Below are 23,605 nucleotides of genomic sequence, written 5' to 3' on the forward strand. Positions count from 1 at the left end.
CAGAATCAATGTCAGACACAAGCTCTATGACCCTGGGCAAGTCACTTTAACCCGTGCCTGCATAAAACTGGAGAAGGAAATGAAAACTATTCTACTATCTTTACCAAGCAAACCTCCCGGGTCAGCGGGGTTACAAAGAGCCGGACAGGGTTCAACAGTGACGGCTTATTGGCACTGAATAAGTAGATTGCTAGCTATTTCCCAAAGGTGAGATTCCATCGCTAACCTTGGTGCCTTTGCACAGGCTGTCTCCCGTGTATAAAATACAAATCTCACCTCATGGAATCATTCCTTTTCTTCAAAGAAGAAATTGTTTGAAATCGTGTACTTTAATGTGTACTTGTATGTAAATCTATTCAAGCATTTATTAAGTGCCTACTGTATGCCAGCTGCTAGGGATGAAAAGAGATGAAACTGCTTGTTCCCTAGCTTAAATCCCATCCCCGGAAACGAGATGTACACAGAAGAAAATGTAAAATATATACAAAGTAAAGGAAAAGCAACTGGAGGAAGCAGTTGGGGAAGAGACACTGGCATCCAGGGAAGATTAAGAAAAATCTTATGTGGTAAAACAAGCTGAGCCTTTATAGAAGCTAGGTGTTCAGTAAGGCAGAGGCCACAAAGAAAGGCACAGTACGAGAGATGGAATATCATATATAAGGGAAAAGGGCAGTTTGGATTCTAGAATTTGTGAAGGAGAATGACATCTACTAATGTCTGGAATGGCAGGGCAATGCTAGATCCTAAGTAATTTGAAAGCCAAGCAAAGGAGTCTACCTTAGATCTTGGAAGCGAGAGAGACTGGACCTATTTGAACAGGGAATGAATGACATGGTCAGGTCTGTGCTTAGGGATCCAAGGAGGCTATATTAGAGAGCAAAGAGATGAAACCCCAATACCAATTAAGATATTGTTGGAATAGTGTGGACTGAGTGATCTGGGCCTGAACTAAGATGGTGGCCATTTGAGTAAAGAACCCTGCAGGCCCTCATGCCCAGGAGAATAAGGGAAATTTCATTTTTGCCAGAAGCCTAGCACAGTGCTTTGCACATAGTAGATGCTTGATGTTTATTGAATGTGGTCTTTTGAGGGTAATGCCATCCCTCTAGTGCGTCTAAATGCACAAACTCAGTCATCCTTGACCCTTCACCTCATTAATTCTGTGGTCCAACATCCAGCAAAATGGACTATTAGCTATTCTTTGATTTTAATAGTTAATTTCCAATATCTGTATGTTCACATAAACTGTTCTCCAATCTTGGAATGCTCTCATTAAAAACTTTAGCTTACTCTGAGACTTAGCCCAGGTACCACATCCTCCATAAAGATTTCTCTGATGCCCTGAGTTTTGAGTATTCTCTCTCTCAATTTACATTATAATTTTTTTATATATCTTGCATTTTACCACCACTACCCCTTTCAAGGAGAATATAAAAACCTAAATGAAGGGACTTTTTTCTTTTTGTCTTTGAATGCCTGGTATTTGGTGTCTTGTTAGAATAGATGCCTAACGAATTGAAATGAAATAAATTGACTCATGCAGAAATATCAAGTGCATGAAGGAGAATAATATGAAAAAATTCTGTAAGAGTCAATTGGATCCTGATCATAGAGGGTTTTAAATGCCAGCCTGAGGAATCTGTGTTTTATCCTAGAGGTAATAATTAAGAAATGATATAATTAGACCTGTGCTTTAGGAAGCTATATAGAGGATGGATTACAGAGGAGAAAGGTGAAGCAAGAAGGTCAGTTGAGGGAGAAATGATAGCTTGAATTAGGGCACTAAAGAATCCAGTGAAGGTTTTTTTTAAAGAATATACTCTGGTTGTCTTGATGGAGGATGAGGGGTGGAAATAAGAGAGGTATATGGAGGTACATGTAAAGGATGTATGGACAGGTGATGAGGTGTTAATGCAAAGATTCTTAACTTAGGCTATGATTTTTTAAAAAAAATTTGACAACTACTTGTTTTAACAATCCGGCTAGCAGCTTCTGTGGGGGTGTAAGATCCACCCACAGCTGCCGGCATGCCGGGAAAGCACAGGTTCTTTTTATCTGCTTAAACAAGGAAAGCATGGTGAAGGGGTTGACCAGCTTTCTTTAATCCAGCATTCAGTTAGTTCAGGGGAGCATACAGACAAGCATCAACAGACAGACCAAATACAGACTACATTCAGTTAGTTCAGGGGAGCAAACAGCCAGCACCCTGAACTTTAGGACATTCATTTAATTCAGGGGGAAAAACAACCAGCACCCCAAACTTCAGAACAAAATACAAACTACAAATATCAACAGACCCAATACAATTCGTAGTTACCAACATCTAGGTTCAGCCCGAGAGCTCGGGCTGGCCCAGAGTCACACTCACCACTGCTGCCACACAAACCGGAAAAAGAAAAAAAAAGGATCTTCAAGCTGTCTTCTCCTCTCTTATAGAGGTTTTGACATCATCAAGTGCAGCCTGAATGACCAGGGCCAACTGGTTCTTGAGTTGGCCCCTCCCCTCAGCCAGCCCCATGAATCATCACACAGGAAGCTCTCTGCTCCCAGGCATGGGTCTCTGGGCTTCCTGCCCCGGAAGAGAAGCAGCAGACCCAGCAGACCAGGTCAACACCCAACAGAGGCGGACCCAAACCCACGTGGTCCAAAAGCCTCTGCTGTCCCAGACATGTAAACTAGGCCCTCCCCGGAGTTAGCCCTAACAGGGGCCTAGCACCCAGCAAGGCTCAATGAGATAAACTGAGTCACTCAAAGAAAACGAAGGCCAGTCTGGTCACACTACTTCAGCATAATTGCCTTCCTTTTTAATCTATTTTACTTTATGATGCCATTTTTTAAGTGATGTCCATAAATTTCACCAGACTGACAAAGGGGTCCACAAGGCAAAAAAGGTTAAGAACCCATGGGTTAATGTATTAACAAGGGAGCACTCTGTGATCCCTTTGTAAAAGTGTGAATATCTCTCTCTACTAAAAGAAGCAGCTTGGAATTGGCTTGGTTGAAATTTTGGCCATTCCTCAAGGGCCTTTAAAAGGCTGAGTTGGTAGCTCTGTAACTAGTTCATCAGTTTGAGCCAATGATGGAGGAAGAACTCAACCCTTGGAAAGAAATACCTCTTGAGGGAAAGATTTCTCTCTCTTCCTTCCCCACCATCCCTATATCAGCCATCTCACTTCGAAAAGGAGTCACTTGACCAGGAGAGACTCCATTTAGCTTTTTGAGAGAGAATTGTAGGCACGAGTGAGGGAGCATAGAAACACTTCCAACAGATATGTGTGAAGACAGGCAATTATTCATCAGGAAGCAGCTTCAAGAAATTAGACCTCTGGCAGCAAGGAGACCTAGCTATGGAGTTCAGAAAGACCTAGCCCTGGAAATCAGCCACAATAAGGACCCTGGGAATCCAACTATGCAACCAGACCAGCAGAGATGGTAAGCCCCATAAGGGGCTTTAAGTGAATTTTTCAAAGGAAAATAAAAGACTTATAGGTCCTGCATTACCAGAGTTGTGAGTTGCCTTGGCCATATGTGTCCCTGTGTGCTTTTCTACCATTATAGTCTGTGGCCATTCTTCTCACGCATCCTATGGACACTGTATTTTTGAGAGAATATACCCCAAGAATATATGAAGAATGCTTTGCAGTTGCTGCTTTTATTATGCCATCTTAATAAATGCCTTTATTAACAGCTACTTGCATGTACTAGTATGACAAGTACTGTCCCCTAAAGGCTCCAAGTTAAAATTTATACACTAGAGAGGGCTCATGAATTATCCTGTTAGGAGTGGTTATCTGCAGGGTAACCCTCATATTTCTAGGTAGTACATAGCCTTTATGGAAATAGGTCAAAAGAGGTGCTACATTACCAAGGAAATATTAGGCAGTTGTTTAGATGCAGGGAGGGAGGAGGTATGGGAGAGAGAAAAGGCCATGCATTTGCACAATCCATGGCAGCATTTCTGAAATGCATCCCCTTGTCTCTGCCTTTTAGAATTCTCAACTTCCTTCAAGGCTCCCTTTAGACACCATCTGTTTTTTCTCCTCAAATGATCTTGTATTTACTTATTCACATATATTTTATATCCCTCAGCAGAAAGTAAACTCCTTCAAGGCAGAACTGATTTTTGTTTTGACTTTGTAGCAACCATACTTTGTATATATAGTTGGCACATAATAAATTCTTGTTGAGTTGAAAAGTTAAGGATGTCTCTCGGGTTTACAAACTCAGGTGACCAGGACTACAATGATGCCCTCCAACAGAAAGAAGGAAGTTTGGAAGCAGGGTAGGTTGAGAGGAAAATATAATAAATTTTGTTTGTAACAGATTGAATTTGAGTTGCCAGTTAGGTATCAATGAAGAAATAATCAACAGGCAGTTGATATGGCATTAAAATTCAGGAGAGAGACTGGGAATTGGGAGGAATCATCTGTCTAGAGATGATATTTGAACCTCTGGAAGTTAAAGAGATCACCTACAGAGAGATGTAAAGAGAGAAGATAAAGGGACCTAGATAGAGCTCTAAGGCAGTGATTCACAAGGTTGGGGGTTTTTTTGTTCTTCCCTTTCAATAACAACAAAAAAGTGTTGTGAACTCGAAAGGTAACTTAATATGCTAATCTTAATATTCTTTGAGATGTATTAATTTAAGTGCTAACAATAACTATAATAACTTTGCCCCCCAAAGACTCCAAATTTAAATTTACATTGTATAATTATAATTATAAAGCATTATTCTATCAAAGAAAACTCTAAATATAAAATTATAAAACTTAATAGAATAATGATAAAACTTTATAAAATAATATATTATTGGAACATCCTGTAAGAATTAAAAGAAGTAATCCAGCAAGACTTCATACTAAATTTCTTTATTTTACAAATTTTGTTCAACATAAATAACATTTTACTGAAATGTTACAACTTGGAAGATGTTTAATGTAATATGATAATTATGTAAAACCTAATTTCTATAATGGACTTTTTTAAAATAAAAGTTTGCAATATTTAGCTCAACACCAGACACACTCAAACTAAAATCTCATTCCACAATGACTTTGTCTCTGTATTTTGATTATTTTAAAAAGACTACAGTAAAAATGCTGATTCACACAAGTCTATGATGAAAAATGATAGAATTTAAAAGCTCTGTTGCTGATATGTGGAAATTCATGTTTTGTTTTTTGGCAACCTAAACAATAGATGAAAATGAATAGTTACAATATAAAATGTTTACTTTTCTATTGACTGACAGGAACTGTATTAAATGATAAATGTACTTAAAATTCAGTTGCATTTATTGCTTTGTTTTTTCACAATATTTTTATAAGCTAACTCTTGTAAGGAAAGCTTCTTTTCTGATGTAACTACCTTCTCTTCTAATGGCACAATAGCTATTATTCTCCTGAATAGTATTGAATGAAGTCTTGCCGACCTGTTCATTTGAAAATCCGCCAGGTAAAAGAATAGTCACGTAAGGAGAAAATCAGAATTAAAATAAATAAATACTTGATTGGTTAAAATAAAACAAAAAACAACCTTAAGACTGAACTACTATATAATATGTTTCTAAAGAATGTTTATGATGGTCCGTGATGGTTTCAAGATGATTCATAATGAATGCCCAGAAATAATTTTCAAACATCCTGACGTTTGTGCTGCAAGAATTCACATGATTCCAACATCTTGATCAAGTGATTACACAGCTGATGAGGTACAATTACAAGGTATCTGAGGAGAATGAGGGAGCTGCTCTGTACAGTGTCCAGAGGGTACTTGTATGTGTCTAATCATCTGTTGGGAATCAGTTTGCACCTGAATGTCAAACCCTTGTGGCAGTTTGGAAACAATTTGATGACAGGCTAAGACGAACTTAGATGCAGTCAGAGTTTTATATAATCACTACAAGAACACCAAAATTGTTGTGTACATGATCATGACAGTTTCAAATTGCTGTAGAAACAAACCTGTAACACTTCAAACACACACATGCTTATTGTCGCAGGGGAAAAATGTATTTGTGAAATAACTGGGCAATTATTTACTGCTTAAAAATCTGATAAAAAATTTTTAGAACAATCTCCTTTGACCATCATTAAACCACTAAATGGAAACCACTGCCCTAGGGGGTACCTACAGTAAAAGGACAGGAGGTATATCAAGTAAAGGACATTAAGAAGGAATGTTCAAACATGTTAGAGAACCAAGCAAGCAGTGTTAACAGAACCCAAGGAAAAAGAAAATGTCCAAAAGAAGGAGTACAGACAGAATCTGCAAAAACATCGAAGATGAGAAGGACTGAGAAAAGACAACCAGATTTAACAATTAAAAAATTATTAGTAACCTTGTGTAACAGCAGGCAAAGTGGGATTTTTTTTGCTGGTTTTATTTCTTTTGGAGTTAAGTTTCTGTAACACATTAGGTACTTAATGGAACGGAATATTAATGGAATAGGACCTGCTTTGCTCTGTGGCCCAGGTCAAAGCTGTGGTACATCCTGAGTCATGTGGAGCCCAGTGTGGGAGGAGCTTGCCAAAAAAGGGGAAAAGAGTGGAGAAGCTAGATCAAGGCAGAGCTGAGGGAAAGAAGCTAGCGTGGGTGAGTGGGCAGAGGGAGAAATTTTCCTGGGGGAACTTGCTTGTGGGGAGGCCTAACAGAAAGAATGTTTGAGATGTCAGTGCTCCGTCTGTTGGTCTGTGTTCATCTCTCAGACAGAAGCCCTGTCTGTTGATCTGTGTTCATTTCTTAGCCAGAAGCCCTGTCTGTCAGTCTGTGTTCATCTCTCAGCCAGAAGTCCAGTCCAGTCTGTTGGTCTGTGTTCATTTCTCAGACAGAAGCCTTCGTCTGTTGGTCTTTATGAGTGAATTGAGCTGAAAGGGAGGTGGGGAAGAGGCTTAGCTTAAGTCCCTTTTAAGAGCTGTTAAAGTGAATTGAGAGGATGGTGCTGGTAATGTATGTAAATATTGTTGTAGCCCTGTTAAACTTTGTTGTCTCATAAACAAAGTCCAGTCAAGATGAAAGAGGACTTTACTTGGACACATGATACTGATTAAGGAGATTGTTCTCACTGTGACCTAGGGCTTGATGGTGTGGTATTTTCTGCTACCCCTTAAGGATGTGTCATGCTAAGGAAGACCTTAGCCCAGGACCCCTTGCCACTGCATACTGACTGTTATATATATATATATAGATATATAGATATATAGATAGATATAGATATAGATATAGATATAGAGATATAGATATAGATATATAGATATCATATACACATATATGTGTGTGTATATATATCCCAAATGATATGTTTTGCTTAAGGATGTCGCTATGAATGTTATGCTTTAGTTTATTGAATAGTGCCTAGTATCTGAATAAATGGAGAGTTCATTATATTATGCTATTAGACCCTTGAAATTATTCACAGCAGCTGTCCTCAGGTATGCTGCTGTGATTGGCATGACACCTTAGAAAGAACTGGTTATAGTCAAATGGTGGGGTCAAAAGCTAGACTACAAAGGATTATGAAGTGGGTTGGTAGTGAGAAAGCAGAGGCAGCTAATGTGGTTCTTTCTGAGTCTGGCCATGAAAGAAAGGATAGCTATTGGATGATAGCTAAAGGCATGGCAGGGTCAAGTAAAGATTTTCTGTTTGGTTGGTTTTTAAGGAAGCATGGTATATCTGAGCATGTTTGTAGACAACAGAGAAGGAGCCCGTAGATAGGAAGAGACTAAAGATTGTTCTAAACCTTTTCTTCTCTCCTCAAACCTCCTATACCACTTTCTGCCCCATTCTTCCTCCCTTCAGCTAAGGACCTGGTCTCATACTTTACTGAAAAAACTTGTCAGCTCCCCTTTCTTTTTCTCCCATATAATTCTCAAAGCCTTTTGATATCAACCCCAACTGTCTCTGCCTTTACCTCAGTCTCTGGTAATAAAGTAGTTCTCTACACCAAGGCAAGCCCCTTCTAGATTTATCCTTGATCCCATCTTTTATCTTCTACAGCAAGTTGCCCCTTCAATCATTTTTCTTCCTCCTCCAATTTTCTTTTTTGCCCCTGTATTAAAAAAAAATTCTAGCAGACAGCTTACATAAAACCATCCTTTAATTTAACATGATAACTTAATACAGTGACTACTTAAAGAACTGCTTTGGTCAAGAATAGAACGAAATAGTCCATCAAAGAGATGTCATTGCTGAGTTTTTTAAACCAACACATTTACCAATTATGTTAAAGAAAACAAAACAAAACATCTGCAAGGGATATTTCCTCAGTGTTTACTTTGGCAGACTCCTTCTCATCTATATGCAAAAGATAGAGATGCATTCAATCAAGTGACTATCATGCTACAGAATGGGAATTCAGCTTCCCATGATTCATAGGCCCTGGACCAAAGACTCTAAAGCCTTCAAGTCCCAAGTTAACATTATCGCACTGATGCCAGTGGTGCAAAATCTGCAACAATCTTGCTTGTCTACTTCACAAATAGACACTTGGGTGATACTGTTTTGTGTGCAGCATGTCTGGAACAGTGTTGCAAATCCTCCATTGTGGTCCTTTTGTTCATGTTGCAGAATCTTTCCACAGCAGACAGGTTGCATTGGAAGCTCTGTTTTGGAATATCTGATTTAGAGACAAAGGTCAAGGAGCCATGATCATCATCATTAAATAGCATTGGGTAGCATAGCTTCATAGCCAGAAGCCACTACACTATTCTCAGAGGCAAATATCACACTCAGGAGGAACTCATATAAATATGTGTGTATACACATGTATGTATGTATATAGAAATATATATATGCCCATATAAATACATATACATACACACACACACATATATGAAACCATCATGCTTTTACAGGCATCATTAACTGATACAGTACTATCATGGCTGACCCACAAGAGGCAGTTCCTATTGGCAGAGAAATTAACCCCTAACTACCACTTTCAGTACCATTAGACTTTAATATCTATTGACCAAAAGTCATCTTGGTACCCCATGGAGTACTGGCTGTTTTTTCATCAACTTCTTTAATATAGGCAGAACATATTCTGCATTTGTCATCACAAAATCCAGAAGCCAATAAAACATTGTTGGGGTTCCTGTCTAAACTAAGGACAGTAGAATGAATTGACTTCTTTGTTTGTTCACTACCAATCATTTTTAGACTCAAAGAAGCACAGAAATCAGTTGAACTCTGCTACTCACAACAAATTTATTCTCCTGGGGAGACCACTTTACAAAGGTGGCTGAATGATTAATCCTCAGAATCACCAGGGTTGATTTCCAGATGCCATTTTTCTGACTCTACACATAAGCACTCTAGTCTGCACCACTGTTACAATTTGATTGCTCTTGGGAGTCTGGTCAATCAATACCTCTGATGTGTCCATTGTGTTCCTTTAGGTCATGGGCTTTCATCCATCATTCTGTTCTCCTTACAGAGATGGACTTTATGCTAAGGGCAATCTGGGTACAATCTCCATTCCAAGCGTGGCAGGTTATTGGTTCTAGAAAAACTGATGTGAGAATATTATTTTTAGCATCTTCAAAATGGAAAAAACGTTTGGATGGAGAGGGTGCAGATGGGCCCTGGATTAGAGAAGATTCGTGGACTTTGGTCGGTAGATGCAAATAAGCTGTAGTGGTAGGAGGAAGATGGAGTCCAGGCTCCCTTCCAATTTTTAATAATTCCTTATTTGCTGATTCCTTCCCTGCTGCCTACAAATACACCTACCCTAAAAAAGCCTTTACTAGATACCTTTGTCCTATATCTCTTCTCCCTTTCTCAGCCAAAGAAAAAGCCACCTATGCTTGTTGCTTCTGCTTTCTTTCCTCTTATTTCTCAATCTTTTTTTCAATATTGCTTTCAATATCTTTCAAATGGAACTGCTTTCTCCAAACGAATCATCTTTTAATAGTCAAATCTAATAGTCTTTTCTCAGTCCTCACGTTTCTGGACTTTTCTGCAGAATTTGTCATTCTTGATCACTACTGAATATTCTCTCTTACCTCTTCTTTTGGCAGTCTAACTGTTCCTTCTCAGTCTATTTTGTAGTAGCATGACCATATCACAACCCCTAAAAGTGGGTGTACCCCTAGGGTCTGTCCCGGACCGTCTTCTATATTCTAGACTCTCACTTAGTGACTGCATCAGCTCCCATGGGTTAAATTATCTTCCCTATGGAGATGACTGCTATAGATATAGATATGTGTGTATGTATGTCTGTAGATAGATACATAGATAGATAGATGATAGATATTTCACTACAGTCCTACATCACCAACTGCCTATTGGACATTTCAAGATAAATATTTACTAAGTGTCTACTATGTGCCAGGAACTGTGCTAAGCACTAGGGATACAAAGAAAAACAAAAGGCAGAGAGACATTCCAAACTCAACATGTCCCAAATAGAACTAATTATCTTTACCCTCACAACCCATTCTTCTTTGTAACTTCCCCCCCCTTTTTTTTGCCAAGGGCACAACAATTTTTTTGCTTCCCAGATTTGTAACCTCAATATTATCCTCAACTCCTCTCTCTCCTTCAACCCACATATCTCTTGAGTTGCCAAACATCACCATTTCTACCTCCAACAGTATCTCTCCTAGTTGACCCTCTCTTACTGTTCACACAGCCACCACCTTAGTTCAGGACCTCATTACTTCTCATCTGAACTACAGCTTCCTAATTGGTCACTCCTCTCTGATTCATCCTCCATCCAGTTGTCAAAGTGATTTTACTTAGGCCCAGACCTAACCATGTCAGTCTCACTCTCCCACTCAAAATGCTCTTGTAGCTATTTAGTGCTTCTGAAAGACTTAGAACTCTGATTAGTCATGATTCTAAAGGAGTGATAATGAAGAATGTTATCCACCTTATGATAGAGAAGTGATAAGTGTTGAGGGTTAAGGGGGACAAGGTCCAGGAACCACAAGACTGGAGTTCCCAGACGGAGTCATTCAGGGAGAGTGCCCCTCAAGGACCCAAGTACTGGAGAGGGTCAGGGCCATCTGGAATGAATTTATGATCTCAAGCATTCTTTAAGTCAAGGTAGCAAAGATTTATTACGCTTTATAGCACGCAAGAGTTCTTAGGGAACCTGCAACCTTACAGGGCTGCAGGGAAAGTTTTTATAGGAAATTTTGAGGTGAAACATCTCAATTAGGTGTTTTGGGGTGGGATTAGGGAGAGGTTAAGGGGTGGTAAGTTCTTAAAGGAACATGCACTTTTTGTATCTACTGTGCAGGTATCTTACCCATAGTTTACTGGGAAATAGCCCAAGGAGGGGCTGCCTCGAGGTGTGGTTTTGATGGTGAAACGTCACTAAGTCAACTAACAGTCAGGGCTGACTAGAAATATCCAGGTGGCTCTCATCAAATGTCTTGTTAGACAAGTTGAATGTAAGGAAGTATACATTTGTCTATGTCTAGGATAAATATCAGTAAGGTCAGTAGGCAGTAAATATTGTTATGTCTCAGTGCATAGCCAATTAGCAATACACAGGGAGTCAGTCAGTCTATAGGTAGGCACAGATGCCTACTGTGAAAGGAGTAGAGATAAATATTCTGCTAGGGCATGCTGCCCTAGACCTAGAGAAAAACTGCCTCAGGCAGTATTTTGAGGCTAGGGAGAGATGTGATTTTAGAACTGGATGTGGTTTGGGAATTGGGGTCCAGGCACAGGCACCCAAGCAGAGGCTTAGGAGAAATATTAGAATTAGGATCCAAGCACAAGCACCCACTCACCCCATCAATAAGCTAATATGCAGAATGAGATGCATTTTTGGACTATCACCAATATGGAAATTTGTTTTTCTTAACTGTGCTTATTTGTTACAAGAGTTTTGTTTTCTTTTTTTTTTCCATTAGTGGGAGGAAGTGAAAATGTGAAGGAGAAAAATAAATCCTTCATCACTGAAAAAAAGAAAACTTAATTTTAAAAAATAGTCTAAGCAGGAAGTGATGCAAGCTTGAATTGTAAGTGGAGAGGAGATGGATGTGAAATATATTATGGAGGTAGAAAATGATTGGATGTGAGAGAAAGGGAAGAGTTGAGGATGACTTGCTGTAGTGAACCCCGACGACTAGAAGGATGACAGTGCCCTTAAATAAGGAAGTTCAGAAGAGGGGAATGTTTTGGAGAAGAAAAAATGAGTTCTGTTTTGGCTGTTTTGAATTTGAGATAGCTATGAGATATCTAGTTAAAGATGTTGGAGGCCATCTCCAGTTGTCCTGATCTATATCTGGCCACTGGACCCAGATGGCTCTGGAGGAGAAAGTGAAGCTGGTGACTTTGCACAGCTCTCCCTCACTTAAATCCAGTTCACTTGCAAGTCATGGCATCAGCTTCCTGGTGTCATAGTCCTCTTCAACAACAAAGGACAAGCAACAATAGTTAAAGATGTCAAATAGGGAGCTGGTGTTGCAGGACTAGAATTCAGGAAAGAGACTAGGGTTATATATTTTCATCTGGTGTTCCTCTGCATAGAGGTGATAATTGAACCAATGGGAAGTGATGAAATCAAAATCTATGAGAGAAAGAGAGTATATATGGAGAAAGCCCTAGACAGAGTTCTGGTAAATATCCATTCATAGGGGATGGGCCAAGGATGACAATCCAGCAAAAGTGTTGTACCGAGAGTGAGTAAGACACGCCACAGAGTATAAGTTTTAAATGGAGAATTTATTAGCCAGCGACCATTCGGGGTTCAACTCAAATTAGAACGGCCAAGAGTAGGGGTGAAGAAGTCATATTTATACAGAAAAATCAAGGTACAGTGGTTAATTATCTCTTGAAACTTACATATGTTACTTTTAGCAGACTCAGCAAGCCTGTGTTATTTCACTTTTTATGACCATGATACAAGAAGAGGAACTTCCTTAATAGAATAGATTGTAAATACAACAAATCAGATAGCTGATGTGTCAACTGAAATTACAACCCAGGATCTCTGTGTCCAATTTGCCATTAACATCCCACAACATGGTATATGCTCATAAAATATCAGGATAAGGAAAAGTCACACAATTCAAGATAATGTCTGGCGCTGAGGCTTTCATCCTTAATGGCCATAGACAGACCAAGGGATGCTCCATCTGGGTTTGTTGATACAAGATAGAGACATCTCTGAGCCTGCTCAGGAAACAAAGAGACTGTTAGGATCAGGCTTTTCCTCTGGTTAATTAGTCGACATTCCTTGGAGTAGTCACAGGGCCCAAGGACATTTGCTGAACACCAAATGGCAAGAACTAAGTCCATTTTTCTTATGCAAACTGGGGTTTTTAATTAGGGGCTGGGGGTAGGATCTTCCTAGCAATAGCTGGCTGCTCAGGTACCACAGAAGAGACTAAAAAGGAAGGGGCCAGACATGAAGGAAGAGAGCCAGGGGGACAACTTATATGAATTCATTCAAAATGAAGTGAGCAAACCAGGAGAACATTGTACACAGTAATAGCAATATTGTAAGGATGATTAATTGTGAAAGACTTAGCTACTCTGATCAAGACAATGATCCAGAACAATTCCAAAGGTATCACCATGAAAAATGATACCAATGATGGGGTTTGGACTGTGGGAGGCCCCTTGAACTCTCTTCAAATCTTGCCACTAGAAGAGGCCTTTACCTGAGGCCATAAGCCTTTCATTATAAGGAGGCCCAAATCTCTAGTTAGCCTAGCCCTCCATTGTAGCTATTACCTCTCCTTAATCCTATCAAAGTGCCTATATCCAAAGCTGTTACCCTTAAACTAGCCTAGCCCTACATAGTCTGTTGTCTCCAGATAGCCTTCAGCTACTTCCCACCCTTAATCCCATTCTCTTGGTTCCTGGAGTCTGACTTTAAACTAATCCCACTAAGTTCTTCCTTAGACTCCTCCTCAAGACCCTCCCTAAACTTTTCCTCCCATCACCCCAGGACCACCGTAGATCCCTCCACCATCTTTCTGTATATAAATTTCATCTTACTTCTATGAAGGTGCTCAGATTCAATCTACCTCAGATTAAATCTGGCCTGCTTGTGAAAACAAGCTTCGCAAATGATTTCTTAAATCTACATATTATGGCGAATCTGTAATGTTAAACCTGAAAATTTGGTTGAAGGAAACAACAGAGCTAGGTGATAGAAAAATCCATGTTGTTTATTATTTTCCCTTAAAACATAGCTAGGCTAGCTTACTTGTACGTACAAGGAGTCAGAGTATAAACTCTGGCTGCCTGAACAAAGCAATGAGAAAACTTATATACGTTATTTTAGCAGAGCTAGCAAGCCTGTATGACCTCATTTTTATGACCCCCATGTATGTTTAACCATGATACAAGAAGAGGATTTTCCTTAATGGAATAGAGTTGTAAAGGATGTTGACAAAAGTCAGTTGAAACTACAGCCCAGCGTCTCTGTGTCTCATTACATTCCATAACATAGTATATACCTGTAGAATATTAAGCAAGGTAATCTCTCTTGGGGTTAGGGTCTCATCCTTTAATGATCTGGCCTTGTTGACAGAGGTAAGGGTATCGCCTGAGCAAACTTTTAGAGAGAACAAAGAAGCCCAGGTCCTGGATCTTCATCCAGTTACTCATTAATACAGGCTCTGGGTCTGGTTGAAATTAGAAATGATATAAAATAGTATAATATTTTCCACAGTAATAAACTTTGTTTTTCTCTTTGGCTGTGAGAAGGCTTAAATCAAATTCATTTGAGCAGGACCTGGCATGTTGGTATTTTGGGGTCTTGAGCACCCCTAAAAACATATGGTTCCCTGACCTTATCACCTCCAGAGACTTAAATGATGAACTCTGAATGCAGATTGAAACATACCTTTTTAACTTTATTTTTCTTGTTTTTTTTTTTTGTCAGTTTTCTTTTGCAACAGTGCTAATATAGAAATATGTTTTGTGTGACTTCACATGTATAATCAACATCAAATTCCTTGCCTTCTCAAAGAGAAGGAGGAGCAAGAGGAAGCAAGAGAATTGGGAATTCAAAATGTAGAAAGAATGATTGTTAAGAATTATTTTGCATGTAATTGGAAAATACTTATAAAATGTAAAATTTATAAAGATATTTACAAAAAATAAAAAAAAAATTTAAAGAGAAGAGAACCAGAAGAGAGCTATGATATAAATATAAATGCTGTATCACAAAGTCAGGGTAAGTCTGTCGAGGACAGGGGTTCTTAGCCTGGGGTCCATGGGCCCTCAAGGAGTCCATGGTTAGATTTCAGGAGGCCCATGAATTTCTTGAGGGTGGGGAAATTACATCTATTTTTATTAACATCTAACTTAAATTTAGCATTTCCTTTAATTATGAATGTAAGCAATAAATGTTATTCAGAGAAGAGTCCATAGGCTTCACCAGAGAATCCTCTAGAATCTAGACTATAGGAAGAGAAAGTGGTCAACAGCATCCAATGCTGCAGAGAGGACAATAAATATAAATACTGAGAAAATGCTATTGGATTTAACAATTTGGCAATTATTACTACCTTCGGAAGAGCAATTTTAACTGAGCGAAATGAGATGAAAATATAGGCAACAATGTAGAAAACTTTTTTTGTAGGAGTTTGCCTATGAAAGGGAGAAGAAACATAGAAGGATAGCTTGAGTGGATGGTGGAATGAATGAAAGGTTTTTGGTTTTTTTTTAAGGTTGAGGAAGAGCTCTTCATGTCTAAAAGCATATAAGGAATGAGCCTATGAGCAAGAAGAGTTCAAAAATTACGCAAAGTGATAATCAAAGGCTCAATCTGCCAGAGAGGGATGGGATCCAGTGCACAAAGTAGAGAAGTGGTGTCTGAAAGAAGAACGACCTCTTCCTCCAAGACTGGAACAAAGGGGTATGTATAATGTTGAGGTGACTTGAAATATAGAGATGGAGAGAAGAGGGAGCTCGTGGTGAATGGGATGGCTTCAATATATTTTAGTAAAATTTTTGGCCAGAGCCTCTGTTGAGAGGGAGGGTGACAGTAAGAGTAGCTTGAGAGAAGGTTTGGAACAGACACTGAAGCGAGTGAGATAGAGACAATCAGGGAAGGACTGGTGTGCAGCAGTGAGGGCCCAATTTAGGTGGCAGGGAATGATTTAGCCATTAGTAACGGACTCAGTAGTCATTGCATTTGTGGTCAGAGAGGGGACTTGATTTGACTCTAAAATATAAACATTCCTGACTGGGGAGTGAAAGGAATGTGCTGAGATAGACTAAAGCTGTTACTTTGAGTTGAACTTGGACATAAGTGCCTAAAGGGACATCAACTAGGTTGAAACAACTGTGAGCTAAGTATTGAATTCCTTGGGAAAGAAAAGAGAGTGACCTGGAGTCCAGTCCAGTGACAAGACTAAGGATGGGAGGTTGATGAATGATGATAGAGAAAGGATATAGAAAAGCATTAGGAGCAAGGAATTTGCCAGCTTAGCAATCAGCATGGGAGAAGATAGCTAGGTATACAGTCTCTTTTATAAAAGGCCAGCCTTCCATGAGTACAAAAAGATGAAAAGAAGAAACTGAAGGTGAAAATTTATGTTTTTTAGGTAATAGGATTGGGTTTCAGAGGGCAGAGGCAAGGCAAGTCAACAAACATTTTAATGTGAGACACAACATGTAAACAACTATTATAAATAAGATATATGCAAAATAAATTGGAGCTAATCAGCAGAAGGGCAAAAGCATTAAGGGAATAAGGAAAGGCCTCTTATAGCAAGTGGGATTTTAACTGAGACTTGAAAGAGGCAAAGGAAGCTAGGAGGCTGAGATAAGGAGGGAGAGGCTTCTACACATAGAAGACAACCAGTGCAGATGCCCAGAGTTGGGAGATGGAGTGTCTTGTTCCAACAAAAGGTACTCATAGAGTACATAGAGGGGAACAGAATATTAAGAATATTGTAAAGGTAGGAAGGGGCCAGGTTGTGAAGGATTTTAAAAGCCAAACAGGATTTTATATCTGATCCTGGAGGTAACAGAAGCTACTGGGTGGGGAGAAGGGAGGTGGCATGGTCAGACCTGTGCTTTAGGAAGATCACTTTGATAGTCGAGTAAAGGATGCACTGTAGCTTGGGGAGACTTGAAGCAGGGAGAACAACCAGCGTGCTATTACAATAGTCCAGGCTTGAGGTGATAAGAACCTGCGTCAGGTTGGTGGAAGTATTAGAGAGAAGGAAGCCTATACAAGCAGAACGAATTGACAGGACATGGCAACAGATTGGATATGGAAGGGGAGAGAGAATGAGGAGTCAAGCATGGCACCTAGGTTTCCAGCCTGGATGACTAGGATTCAGCAGGATGAGAATGAGACTATGAAGAGACAGCAAAAGAAGTGAGGTTTTCACGTAAGAAACGGCAACTCTGAATCACAGATAAGGGAAGCAGGAGGTGTGGATTGGCCAGCCTTAGAACTCGTACCAGTTGGTTAAAGCCTGGACTATCTAAGGGTACTGTGATGATGGAGTGCAAGTCATCAGGATTCCTAACCCAAGTGTCACACTCAGCGCCTCAATCTCAATCACCTCATGTAGTCACTCAGTTGTAAGATGTTTTGTAACAACAATGTTACTTGCAGCTACTGTGAGGTGTAAGACCAATAACACTGGCACGCAGGAGGGCTGCCAGCACAGATTCTTTGATTTGCTTTTCTAAAGCAAAGCAACTTTAAGGGATTAACAATCTTATTTTAATTAAACATATATATATCATTCACTTAGTTCAGGGGGAAAAGTCAGCACCCTGAACTTCAGAGCAAATACAAACAGAAATTACAAACAGAAAAAACAACACAAATCAACAGACAGGCTTCTAACTGTCATAGTTACCAGAAAGAGAAGCACCAACACCAGGCTTTTCAAAGCTGGGGCTCCTTAACGGCTACCCAGAGTCTCGTCTGGCCAAATCACACAAACACTCTTCCAATGAGTGAGCCTTGCCAAAGCAAAATGATAACCTCAGAGTATATACACACTTCTTCACGGTCAGCCCACAGGGGGTGTCACAACCATGTGACTCAAACTCATGTGACTTAGGCTTTCTTGTGACTTAAGCAGGTCATCAAAGACTCTTGATTCAAACAAAGGCAAGTCTCAATCAAAGGCACTTGATTACCTTAGTGCTGAGAAGAGCTAGAGCTCCAAAAGAAAAAAGAGCAAAACACACAGTCCCACTTTGCTTGCCATTACATGTTTTCATTAATACTTCCCCCAACATAGTTTCAGAAAAACCTAGGGGGCAGCTAGGTGGCGCAGTGAGTAGAGCACCAGCCCTGGAGTCAGGAGGACCTGAGTTCAAATTCGGCCTCAGACACTTGACACATGTACTACTAGCTGTGTGACCTTGGGCAAGTCACTTAACCCCAATTGCCCTGCCAAAAAGCAAAACAAAAAAAAATAACCTGAAAGACTTATATGAACTGATGCAAAGTGAAGTAAGAAGAACCAGGGGAACAATGTTCTCAGTATCAGCAATATTGTAAAGATAATCAATAGTGAAAGACTAAGTAACTGATTAATGCAGTTGATCCACCACAATTCCAGAGGACTAATGAAAAATGCTATCCACCTCTAGATTGAGAACTGATGGACTCAGAGTACAAATTAAAACATATTTTTCTCTCTTTCAGAACATGTTTTATATGATTTCATATTTGTTATGAGTATTGTACTTCTTCTCTTCTCAATAGGTGGCGGTAGGGAGAGGGAGGGAAAGAATTTGGAACTGAAAATAAAATTGTTTAAGAAATTAATGCCTCCCCAACATTACTCTTCTATGTCGCTTTATCTCTAGTCACACACAACCCTAGTTCAGGCCCTTAACACCTCTTATCTGGACTACTAGGACAACTCTGACTTGATCCTCCTGCCTCTAGTCATCTCCCTCTCCAATCTCTACTTCACATGACTGCCAAACTGATTTTCCTAAAGCATAAATCTGACCATGTCATTGCCTTACTTGATAAACTCTAATAACTGCAAGATCAAATATAAACTCCCTTTTGGCATTTAAAGTGCTTCACAACCTGGTCCTACTTTTCCTTTTTAAACTTTTTTTTTCTTTTTTTATTGGACTTAATCACATGCACAAAAAACAAACCCTTTCAGAATACAAAGAACAGAAAGAAAGGTTGTATGAAACTGAACTGTTATGTATATGATTTTATACTAGTATATATAAAATAATACCATATATGATATAGGTGTATATGTGCATATAACATATTATATATATGGCAACAAGATAATAATAAAACTCCTCGATTTGTTTCCCCTTCTGTACCTTTTTCTTCTGAGCATTAAAAAAAAGTTTTGCTGATGTTCTTTATCATCTATAACCACTTCCATCGTCCCCCACCCCACCCCTTGCATAGAAGCCCTCCCTTGCTACAGACATGTATAGCCATATTTGAACTTACTTTCCAAGCATAAACTGGCTGCACTTCCCCACTCAATACTCTAAGGATATCCTTGAGGGGTCAGGGGAGTAATTTACTGCCATTGGCTCAAGTCCTCATTCCAGGCGTGTTAGCCACCAATGAATAGTGTCCCAGTTACATTGTTTAAATTAAATTAAATTTAATTTAAATTAAGCTTTTACAAAGAGATATTAACTTCACAGATATAATAAAAACGGAAGTACATCTCCCCCTCAGTATTTGAGGGCACACTCTCCCCTAGTTTACCTTGGTCCTTAGGGAGAGTGGGCTCAAACTACAGAGTCCCACTAAGGTCGCATCCAATAGTCAAATCAGCCAGCACCTACTATATGCCAAGCACTGTACTAAATACTTGGGATCCAAGGAAAGGCAAAAGATAGTCCCTGCTCTCAAGAAAGAGCTCACAGTCTAATGGGAAAGTCAATATACAAACAGGTATGTACAAACAAAATATGTACAAGATAAATTTGGATATAATCAACAGAAAGAAGGCCTTAGCTTTAGGGAGATTATGAAAGGCTTGTTGTAGAAGGTGGGATTTTAGCTGGGACTTAAAGGAAGCCAGGAGGCTGAGATGAGGAGGAAGAGAATTCAAGGCATGGAAGACATGTTGACAATGAAAATGGCCAGAATCAGAAGTATTTGGTGGGAGCAATAGCAAGAAAACAAATGTCACTGGATCATAGAGTACTTGGTGGGGATATAAAGTGGAAGAAAACTGGAAAGAGGAGGAAGCCAGGTTATGAAGTGCTTTGAATGCCAAATAGAGAATTTCATATTTGACCATGGAGGTGACAGAGAGCCACTGAAGGTTATTGAATGGGTGGGTGACTTGGTTAGATTTGTGTTTTATGAATGTCAATTTGAAAGCAGAGTGGAGGATGAAGAGACTTGAGGCAGAGAGAACAACCAATAGACTATTGCATTAGTCCTTTGGTGAGATGAGGAGAGTTTATACCAAGGTAGTGGGAGTGTCAGAGGAGAGAAAGGGATGTATGTGAGAGATGCTATGAAGGTGGAAGCAGAGTTTGGATTGACAGGACTTGACAACAGAGTTGGGGCATGGCCATTGGATGATAGCTCCTTTTTCACTGCCTTCCATCTACACTGAGCCAAACAAGTCATTCAGAACTTTGATCTTCACCATCTGATTTCTAGCAAATCCCAGCATGGATTCCAGCTCCCAGACTTCTGGTGCTTCACTATCACCTTTAGATGCCCACAACATCATAGGTGCCTTTGATATGCTTTCACCTAAAGTAGGGAAGACCAAAGACAAAGAATAGAGGCCTGTACTCATAAGCCACATGTTGGTCTCATCTGGGGAGAGTCTAGGCTCTCCCCATCCAGGAGTTGTTATAATATATCTCTCCTCGTAGGCAGCTAGCCTGGAAAAGAGGGAGTGCTAAAGCAAGGGATTCACTTTGGCTGGTTAGAGCCTTCTGGAGGTACTCCAGTCCTGGCTACCATGCCAATCAGCAGTCTTTCCATTACGTGTTTAGCAGACTATAACCAATTATAGAATGTCTATGCATATTCAAAGTCAGGAAGAAGGGCTCTTCCATCATGTGGTTTTCCAGAAGCAGGCTCTCCAGCCTCTCCTACATGACATTCATATACTTCCTCACCATTACTGCCCTCCAGATAGATGGATAGATAGATAGAGATGTAGAGAGATAGAGATTTATAGAATATATATACATACATACATATATACACATATACTTATGTGTGTATATGTATATACTCCATATGTATGTATACATACATAGATTGTTCTCGCTTTATGTAAATTCACATTACATAAATTTGACTCCAAGTAAAGAATTCTGAAAGAAATTCTAATGCAAATTCAAATTTTTAAATTGTGCAGGATTTCATAATGTGCAAATGTCAGTCGGGAGAGGCTGCAGATATTGAAACAGCAAAGAAGTTCCCAGAGTTCCTGCAAAAAATAATAGATGAAGTCCCAACTTGCTTTAATGTAGACACAATTGGCCTATTTTATCATAGAAACCATCTTGAATCTACATCTCAGTGGAGGAAAAAACTATGCCAGGGCATAAAGCTTCAAAAAATAGTTACTCTTTTGCTTGAAGGAAATGCATCTGGGACTTGCAAATTAAAACCTGTTCTTGTACACCGCTTAGAAAATCCCAGAGCATTGGAAGGAATCAGCAAGGCAACACTACCTGTATATTATTTCACTAACCCTAAGGCAAAGATAATTCTTATCTTTGAACAATGGTTTATGCACTGCTCCTTTCCCGAAGTCAAAGCCAAGAAGTTTTGTAATGATGATGGCATTCTTTTCAAGATTCTACTTATTTTGGATAATGCCCTAGGTCATCCTCTCCATCTGGATGATTTTAATGAAAATGTAAAAGTGCTCTACCTTCCCCCTAACACTAGCACTACATTTGCCCAGATGATCGCAGCTTTGGATGCAGATAAGAACATAACATTGTAACATTGAGAGATTTCTGGAAGTCCTATAATATTTACCAAGCCATCCAGAATATTGCTAAGATATGGGAATATGTAACAGAAACATGCATATGAAGAGAGTTTGGGGGGGAAAAAGCATGCCCACTGTTCATTCCCATGGATTTGACAAAGATGAACCGTTAGAAGAAGTGAGTAATAAGACTGTAAAATTAACACAAGAATTGGAGCCAGAATGAGAATTATGTGGAGAAATTGATTAAGTCTCATAGAGAACTGTCAAATGAGGATCTAGCTTCAGCAAAGAAAGGGAAGCTTCAGAATCTGAGGTCAAACGAATGAAACAATTGGCAGAGGCATATCACCATTTGAGTGAATTTTGTTCTTGTATTGAAAAGATGGATCCATATACTTCAAGATTTTTAAAAGTTCAAAGACTAGTTGAGAATAACATTGCTCGCTATCATCAGATAGAGGAAAAAAAGAAAGACTCTGTCCAAACATCTTTCACTGACTTCATTAAAAAAGGCACAAAGCCAACCACCGGTGATAAAGGCTAGGTGCAGTGGGTGGAGAAGGAGCAACATACTGCACACTGTGTTAACTTTACTGCACAGTGCTGCGCATACTTTACAAATCAACCTTACCCGGCGTTTTATAATTCTGAATTCTGTTTGTTATCATGTTATCATTTTAGTACATTTTATGACTTGCATGAAGGTATTATTTTGTCTATGCCTTTGTTGTATAGGCAAAGTGAGGTAGGTAGATAGGGGCAAATTTGCATTACATAAAAACCACTTTACATAGAGGTCTGCAGAAAGGTCCCTTTAGGTAAAGCAAGAACTGTTTGTATAGATAAGCAATACAAATCAACATACTGGCCATCCACCTTATTTTTCCAGCATTAGTGCACATTACTCCCCTCAATGCATGCTACGATCAGGGGCATGCCAGACTCAGCTGGAACTGAGTGGAACAGATTGTTAGATTTTAACTGTGATCATTTATACCTCAGAAATTGGCAAATGTTACAAATCAGAGCTTTATTTATTGTTTTGTTGATGGTCTAGACTTAAGAAAACTATGAAGAAAATGTGTTGACAATACAGATTAAACTTTAAAAGTGTGTTAAAGATTGCTTCCCCCAAAAAAATCCAATTGTTAAACATTTACTAGCATGTTCTTGGCTGTGGTTCAGGAAAAATGACCTTTTTTTCTATTGCTTATGAGGGACATTCAATCTCCTACCTCAGTGCCTTTGCATTGGTTGTCCCTCGTATCCAGAATGCATTCTCTCCCTAAGAACCCCTTGTTTCTCTTTAAGGCTCACTTCAATAGCTATCTTCTAGATGAGGCCTTTCATAAACCTTTCTCCCAAAATCACCTTGTTTCTCTTTTATATATACACCTACTTATGTACATGTTGTTTCCTTCAGCGAGATGGTGACCTCCAAGATGGCAAAGTTTGTTCTTGCTTTTGTCTTCACATTGCCCAGCATATGATAGGCACTTAATAAATGCTTATTGATTGATAAATATCCCCTCTCTAAACAGAAGAGAGCTGGAGTTGGTGGCAAGGTAGACTTCAGGTTGAAAGTCTGGGTCCCCAGGGACCACATTAAATTTACATGTGGTATCAGCATCATCACATATTTTTCTCCTCCTTTCCCCTATTCACAAAAGAATAGATGTCCCTGCTTTTCTCTAAGGCTAACCTCTCTACTTGTATCCTTAAATCCATTTCTTTCT

At 39.3% G+C, this 23,605-nt stretch overlaps 1 pseudogene; it reads right to left on the reverse strand.

Moving 5' to 3' along the window:
- Window positions 1–8,961: 8,961 nt before the first annotated feature.
- Window positions 8,962–19,375, reverse strand: LOC118848906 (annotated as a pseudogene).
- Window positions 19,376–23,605: the final 4,230 nt, after the last annotated feature.

The sequence above is a fragment of the Trichosurus vulpecula genome, chromosome 4 (assembly GCF_011100635.1).
Source record: "Trichosurus vulpecula isolate mTriVul1 chromosome 4, mTriVul1.pri, whole genome shotgun sequence".
Lineage (NCBI taxonomy): Eukaryota > Metazoa > Chordata > Mammalia > Diprotodontia > Phalangeridae > Trichosurus > Trichosurus vulpecula.